We start from the raw sequence: 8,909 nt of genomic DNA, 5'->3' as shown, positions 1-8,909 counted from the left end.
GTTGCTGTGATAGTGAGAATCAAGGTAATCTGTTGTCCTGACTCACAAACTGGTTCTGGAAACTAAATATTTAGTAGAAATTTACACTTGTTAGATCTTTCATAAGGGGCTTGTCTGGCCCCAGCTCTGTGATCTACTTCTCAATGAGTCGATGTTTTACAGAGAGGGTGAGGTTGGAAGTGATCTCTGGAGGTGATCTAGGCCAAATCCTCCTCCTCAAAGGTGAAAACTAGAGTAGGTTGCCGTCCTGGTTTTGGCAGGGATGGAGTTATTTTTTCCTCTCAGTAGCTGGTATGTTTTGGATTTCTTGTGTGAAGAATGTTGATAAACACCCTGATGATACGAGTTATTGTGAATGAGACCAAGGACACCATCGTGCTTTCCAAGTCTCGCTAATTTGCAGATGCAGGAAGCTAGGAGAAAGACAGACAGAATAATTGATCCAAACTGGCCAAAGAGAGTATTCCATGCCATCAACGTCATGCTCAGTATATAAGTGTGGGCAGGGGAGGGTGGGTATCTGCCTTCCTGGCATCCGTCTTTCCTGCTCGTTTTGCTGGCATCGTTCCCTCTATCTTGCTGGCTCCCTTTTGCTCCTTTGCTTGCTGCTCGGTTTTGTTTCTGTGATCGCTGCTCGGGACAGGCTGTATCGGTCATTGGGACATCAGGTGGTGAGAAAACATTGTAGTTTTCCCTTGTTATTTTAGTGAATTGTCTTCATCTCAACCCACAAGTTCTCCTTCCTCCCCAGTTCTCTCCCCCATCCCACTAGGGAGGGGGAGGGGGAGCGAGAAACTGTGGTAATTCGGGCTAAACCATCGCAGTTGCCTAGGGTCATGCCCAGCTCCTATTGTCATCAGGAGCAAAGCCACATAACTGACTCTCCCTCTGATCTCAGTTCCTCACCTGTTCTCATGAGTCTCTGAAAATCCAGGTAACTGATCCTGCTGTAGATTTATTTGACAGTGCATTTACTTGACTGGGGCACTCATGAGGTAATTACCAGTTAACCTGAGATCTTGCTTCAATCTAAAGAAATTACTTTGGCATAACAAATTACCCAAGTGTGCACAGCAAATCCAGAACTCCAGGATGGGAAGGCAGGCATCTTTCCACACTGGTTTCTCTAGCTCCATCCATTATCACTTGCATTCTTGAAGCTACAGCTTTTTGTTTCACTGGTGTCTGATTTTCCTTCAGAATGACGCTTAACTTCACCTTTTTTTTTTTTTTTGGATGGTGCATTTTTCAGATTGATGATTTTAGAATATACTCTTTTTTTGTACTTCCTTATGTTTAGAAAAGTGGAAAAAAAGAACAAATATTGCCTGAGACCTCACACTGAATGCCAGCTCTCCCTTTATCTCCCTGAATTCTATACAAGCAAGAAAGGATAAAACACTCTACAACCACTGAGTTTTAAATTTGAAGAAAGTCTGCTTTATTTTTTCAGATTTCACTTTAACAAGGTAGTGATCTTTTTTGTGTGTGTGAAGTCTCTGTTGGTCAGTAAAGGTATTTGCCCAGTTATCCTCAGCAATTACCACTGCTGAAACTCTTAACTACACAGAATACAATCCTTTTTTTCCTGTCTTCAATCCTACAAAACCCAAGAATCAGTGGAACGTCAGTAAACCTGTTATCACTAACAAAACAGAGGTACTGTGAAGCCTTACAAACAGTATCTCCTGGCTACAATTCACCCAGAGACATGGCCCACCTGGAGCACCCCAAATCCCTTCTGCCATCTGCTACCCCCAGGCAGCCGGCCCACATGTACCTACGACAAAAAATGGAGTTGCTTAGTTACACCATACCTTGTAATGTCTTCGTGCACCCCAGGGAAAGGTACATGCGTTATTACTTCTGAGACACATAAGAGGTGTAATAAACTCACTTTGAAATTGATGGGATTTTAAGTTCAGAGTGAGGCGGGGAAGACTCTCAACATGTCCAGTCCTCCCAGGTTTTGGAAAATGCTGAAGGGATTCTACCTGCAGACCCATAAGGGTGGGAATTAGATGCATCTTGTCGTACACATTCAGATCTATTTCTTTTCATCTCTCCACTTAACACACCTATAAAACTAAAAAAGATATCGCCATTTTCTACAGCTTAACACGAGTGACAAATTCTGAATTTTTCTGTCATTTAATTGGTCAAAGTAGAACAAATCATAATGCACGTTTTGCCACTTTTCAGTGCAATTTTTTGTTCTTCTCCCATTCCCTCCCAAAACAACAAAATAAATTATATGGAAAAGTCTGTATTTATATTTTTGTAATTACTTCTGGGCTGAGACCAAGTTTTTAAGTGGAAGCAAATTTTTACATCCAAGTTACAACCTCTGAAAAACAACTTATAATGAGAATGCTGACACAATTTTAAGTGGACTGACACAAATGGCGCCAATATAATGTAGTCAAAACATGTGGGAAATAATGTATTTTTTTCCAGAAGGATATGAAATTCCCAACTCAGAATAAAGTATATGTCTGGTATTTACTGGATTCTACCAAGCATAACAATTTTGCAAAACATACAAGGGCTTCAGGGAGTATAGGATTCAACAATTCAAAACCTCTTCATCTTGGATATATTTGAGACAAAGGGATTCCTTCCTCCAGGAACTCAAGTGGGATTTACCGCAAGTGAATAATGGTAATAGATAAAATAGGAGTTCAGCAAAAGACCTGCCTAGCAGAAGTGTTCGAAAGCCCACATAAAATCCAAAATGTTACAAACCACTTAAAATGACGAACTGTGTAGTAACTATGCAACATGGGAGCCATAACAATATACCAAAAAGGAAGAGAATGGGAGTTTATACATCCTTTGCACGTCAGCAGAGGTGGTTTCAATGCTGACATGAAGCAGACCCTGAAATGAGCTATTATCATGTTATTCTTCATTAGTTCTTAAGCGCTCGTGTTGTTTTCAGTTCTTCGTCAGAGAGCCCTTGTCCTAATGGATTTACCATTGCAGGCCCTCTGCCATTTGTTCCAGCCAACTCTTAAGTCCTCTCAAACTCCTAATGTCAAGATGAATCAAGAGATTTGGCAACACAAATCCAATGACTGCACAAAAAAAAAAAAAACCACAATGAAGAAATTATATAAGGCTAGAAATGCAGAAAGAGTTAATTGCGCTTTTAAGAATCACTTGCTGTGGGAAATACTCAAAAAGGAAATGTTTAAGAGTCATTTGAATGGGAAGAGATGGATTAGGGAAACAATGAATTAGTCCCCTCTTGAGAACAAGAAAACTGGCACAGTTTTACAACTGCAGAAGACACTTGTAGAGCTCTACCCAGCATCTTCGATAGAGCAGAAAACGAACTGCTATGAAAAGCAAAATGAGCAAGGGAGGCTGGAAATCGAGTCTTATACAGGGCAGGTGGATATTGTGCCTCTTGGGCAGAGAGCAAACAAATTAGGAAAAACCTAATGACTTGCATTTGTCACAAAGATCTGCGCCTCTGTCTTCCTGCCTGCCCTCAGCTGCACGGTCTCACCTGCTGACACAGGCACTTGTCTGATGAAAGGGTGATCATCATCTCCGCAAAAGAAAAATACTTGATTGTTCTTGTCGGGTTATTTTCCTTCCAAATTAGCCACTTGAAGATCAACAGAGAGAGGAATGGAACTGTATCTTTTCTGCATCAGTAAGCCATTAAATTGGTTTAGCCAACTTCCCCCCTAGGTGCAGCCCTAATCTGCACACAAAAGCTCTTCAGCTTTCCTGAGGGGCTCCATGATGCAAAAGCATTTTGGCTGGAAGAGACCTGCCTCCCTCACCTCTCTGATGGATCCATGCTTCAACACAAGCACAGCTGAACCGCATAAGTCTTATTATTAAATCTCACTTGGTTCTTAGCTGTTTTAGCAAGTATCAAGATCTTTTTCATTAGGACAAAATGTGGGAAATTATTAGGAAAATTCACCATGGTATGGTGCTAGCAACATGGGTTTCACCGAGCATGTCACAAATACAATAGCTTGTACCCTCTTGGTACTAGTTACCAAGTTTTATGTTGTCAGAAATCAGCTTCACATCAGCATACTTTAAGCAGGGATGGCCGATTCGGAGGTCAGCTGTTAATATTTAAATTAATGCTGACATCTAGTGGCTGGCTGCGCTTATACACATCCGTGCAGGTCATAAAAGTTTTTTGTATGTGTCCAGCATAATTTCTCACTCTTTGGGGGCAAGAGACTCCAACTGGAAGTGTCACGTCCCAGTTGTGCACTATTCAAACAAAGAAAATGCATCCTAGCTCTGTAGAGATCATAAAATAAATAAAAAAGTATGGGAAAAAAAAAGGAGAGGAAGAAGATATTATTATTCCTCTTTTGTCAACCGAAATTACTGCAAGATAAAAGAAACTAGAAGCTAGATGATGAAAAGCTGGTGGGGTCAAAACTGCAGCCAACTGGAGCTGAAGAACACTAAAGAAGAGTCGAGACTTTTCCAGAAACACCAAGTGCTTGAAAATTGTCAGATTTGATGAGCTGGTATGAAGCAGATGGAATACTAACCCATAGACAATGAAAATGAAGTGACCCATAGACAAAGAAGATAAAAGAATAACAGAATGGTTTGAGTTGAAGGCACCTTAAAGATCATCTCATTCCAACCCCCCTGCTCTGGGCAGGGACATCTTCACTAGACCAGGTCACTCAAAGTCCCGTCCAACCTGGCCTTCAACACTTCCAGGGATGGGCCACAGCTTCCCTGGGCAACCTGTTCCAGTGTCTCACTATCCTCCTCATAACTGAGGTTTCCAGGAGGATCTGCTCCACAATCTAGCCAGGAACAGATGTGAGACTGACTGCCTTGTAGTTCCCTGGGTCTTCCTCATTTCGCTTTTAAAAAAAAAGGGGATTATGTTTCCCCTATACACACCAGAAGAAGACAACAGACCATGAGACACTCCAAAGATAGCCAAGAAAGGAGCCTGAAACTTGGCCAGGGAAAAGATTAACAATGTCTTGTCCTGTCTTATCTGGACAGTGAACTTTTTGTTAAGAGATTTGTAAGCTACAAATCAAATAAAGCTATACAAGGAACCTCTTCACAAGAAAGTTCTGCAAAGATACTCGTGTGGATCTAATTGTTGCCCTGGACTGCAGCTCTGCTCCCTTTAACTGCCAGAAAACCGGAAAAATCTTAATAGATACATCTCCAACAAATGAACATCACTGCCCTTACAGGACTCCCACATTGCATTTGCTTCCTGATGCATTAAAAAGTAAGAACACTCTCTGCGTATGCAACAAATTTAAATTTTCCAGTATAACTTAAACATCAGGCCCCTAAAGATGAGACTGGAAAGCTTTGTATATCCTCACATGCTGACTAAACTGTGAGATGGTTCCCCCTCTTCTGAGTTGTGCAAAGCTGGTCTGAAATTCTCTTGAGGCGTTGGTTGTTAGAAGAGTACTTGGTGATAGAAGAGCACAGGCTGATCCTGCATCTTACCTGGTGCAGGAGTGAAACAGACAACCCAGAGATGAGCAAGTCAGCCTTCCTCATGCTGGAAATTGAGTTGTGCCATTTTCTAGTGAGAGGAGGCACATGTGGTCCCTGTGATCTGTGCTGGTTTTCAGCTCATTGCTCTGCCAACTTTCCTACAGACTGGAACAAAACTCTTAGCAACAGTAAACACATATGTTATTCTAAATATCTTCAACAATGAACATTGTCTTCTTTTAACATATTGCTCAAAGTAGTCATACCAAGATAAAAATGTATCTGCAAAACATTGGCAAATTAAGTTATCAAATGGAATTGACACAGGAGCGTTTTTCCTAAGGGCTGAAGACAACTGTTCTTTAATATCCCCAGTATTGACTGAAGGTTCACGTGTCAAGAAGTGGCAGAAGGCAGTCCAACAGACGTTTCATTTCTAAGTGCTGGAAGCACCTTAGCACTACTGGCAGCCAGCAGTACAGGGCACTCAGACAAGCTTTATTCACACCTATTTGCCACCATAACCCAATACTCTGAGCTGACTTTACTCTTTTCACAACGGAGTCCTCCATAAAACATGGAGGAGGTTGACCTCTAAAAGATCAAGAAAGTATCTAGGAGGTTTAGAAACACTTTCAGAGTGAAGGATTCCAACTCAATAATGCAGTGTCATTATAGGCCATACACATGTAGATTTCCAGTTCTTCTACAACAAATACTTGCAATAACCTTTCTACTCTACAAAATCAAAAAAAAAAAATCCAAGTGCACAGATTGAGACTTAGTATCTGTCACAGGTGAATTATTAAGAGAAGTCATTGTCATGTGATTAAACAGAAGGGTTTTATTAAGAACTAAATTATGGTCAAATGATAATTAATCAACGATTGAATGGAAATTAAATGGTGATTAAGCAATAATTGAATGGTAATTAAACAGTGACTATCATAGAATGATAGAATCATAGAATCTTTGAGGTTGGAAGAGACATCCAAGATCATAAAGTCCAAACATCAACCTAACACCACCATGCTTGCTAAACCATGTCCTGGAGTGCCAGGTCTACATGTTCTTTGAACACCTCCAGGGATGGTAACTCCACCACCTCCCTGGGTAGCCTGTTCCAGTCCCTGACCACTCTTTCAGTAAAGAAGTGTTTCCTAATATCCAACCTAAACCTCCCCTGCTGCAACTTGAGGCCATTTCCTCTCATCCTATTACTAGTTAGTTGGGAGAAAAGACCAACACCCACCTCCCTACAACCTCCTTTCAGGGAGTTGTAGAGAGCAATGAGGCCTCCCCTCGGCCTCCTCTTCTCCAGACCTCAGTTCCCTCAGCCGCTCCTTACAGGACTTGTGCTCCCGACCCCTCACCAACTTCATTGTCCTTCTCTGGACACACCCCAGCAACTCAACCTCCTTCTTGTACTGAGAAGCCCCAAAAGAGAATACAGTATTTGAGGTGCGGCCTCACCAGTGCCGAGTACAGGGACACAATCGCTTCCCTACACCTGCTGGCCACACTGTTCCTGACACAAGCCAGAATGCTGTTGGCCTTCTTGGCCACGTAGGCACACTGCTGGCTCATGTTCAGCACCCAGGTCCCTCTCTGCCAGGCAGCTTTCCAGCCACTCTTCCCCAAGCCTATGGCATTGCACGGGGTTGCTGTGACCATGCAGGACCTGGCATTCAGCCTTGCTGAACCTCCTACAGTTCACCTCGGCCCATGGGTCCAGGTCCCTCTGCAGAGCCTTCCTACCCTCCAGCATATCGACACTCCCACCCAGCTTGGTGTCATCTGCAAACTTACTGCAGGTGCACTCAATCCCCTCATCCAGATCATTGATAAAGATGTTAAACAGAATTGGCCCCGGCACTGACCCCTGGGGAGCACCACTTGTGACCAGCCACCAACTGGATTTAACTCCGTAATCAAATGATGATTTAGATGGCAGTCAAACACTCTGCTACTTACTACACTTCTAATAACTAAGCTATAGCTGGATACACATGTATATAAATGTCACTGTAAAGTGCCGCTTACCTCGCAGCAGCGGTCAGATGCCGGGCACAGTGTCTCTCAGCCTCGAGGAGTAACCTTGAGAGGCGTCTCTGCTGAAGGGAGGATCGCCGCCGGGCAGCCCGCTGCCATGCAGGAGAGCGCAGTGGGCTCAGGGAGGGCTACAGGCATTTATAGCGTAAAGTGATGGCCTCGCAGTCAAACCCACCCCTTGGTGTTTGTGCAGGCGTGCAGCTGTGGCTGTTTTAGTTTTGCCTAGTCCCAGCTGGGGCCGGTGCTGTTATCTCCTGAGAAGATGTGGCCTAGACTCCTTAGTCCCTGAGAAGATGCGGCCTCGCATTGTTCTTATGGTTTCCACAACAAGGCTGGTATCAGTCAGGCCTGCTCGTCGGTGATGCCTGAACCAAAGTGTTGCTCACTCAGAGCGGGGGCATCCATCACAGTACCATTTACACACATAGAATCACAGAATGGTTTGGATTGGAAGGGACCTTAAAGATCACCTGGTTCCAACCCCCCTGCCCTGGGCAGGGAAACCTTCCCCAGACCAGGTTGCTCAAAGCCCCATCCAGCCTGGCCTTGAATGTTTCTAGGGATGGGGCATCCACAGCTTCTCTGGGCAACTTTTTCCAGTGCCTCATTACCCTCACGATAAATGATTAATTTCTTCCTTATATCTAATCAAAATCTACCCTTTTTCAGTTTAAAGCCATTACCTCGTGTTCTGTCATTACAGGCCCTTGAGAAAAGCGGCACTAATCTATACTGAATTATTACTTAAGTATTGTTGCCAGCACCAAACTTGCGTTTAATAGCCAGAGGGATTTGTTTGAATATGTTAGAGAAAATATAACAGTTATTAAAAAGTAATTACCCATGGTTATAAAAAAAAAAACAAAACAAAAAAAAACCCAAACTAATTTCTCTGCAATATTACATTCATTTTTGAAGACCTACCAACAGGTTGTCAAACTATTTATAGGAAGGTTTTCAATTCAGATCTTGTATACTTTTACTGTGAAAAGCAGTGATACAAGTTACTTTATTTAACTTCCTCACATCTTTAATGCATGCTGCATTCAATAGATTCATAACAAAAAAACGATCTGCTTGGCAACAGAACAGTATTACCTGACCTTGCACCAGGACTCACATCCTAAATGCTGTACCAATCAATGATGCCTATGGAAGCACATTACCAACAACTCAAATGTAGCCAGATGCAAAATGGATCTGAAAATTATCTAGACTATATTTCAATTGCAGAATTATAAATTTCTTGATTATGTGCTAATCTCAATCCCATTGAAGACAAACCACACAAAATAGAATGTTTAATTAATAAAGCTAAATATCCATCCAAATTTTACTTCAACAGCATAAATACACAAAAAACTCTAAAAAAGTCAGTTATGTCC

This window comes from Chlamydotis macqueenii, chromosome Z, assembly GCF_036417535.1.
Source record: "Chlamydotis macqueenii isolate bChlMac1 chromosome Z, bChlMac1.mat, whole genome shotgun sequence".
NCBI lineage: Eukaryota > Metazoa > Chordata > Aves > Otidiformes > Otididae > Chlamydotis > Chlamydotis macqueenii.
The sequence above is the reverse complement of the archived record's forward strand: the minus strand, read 5'-3'. Positions refer to the sequence as shown.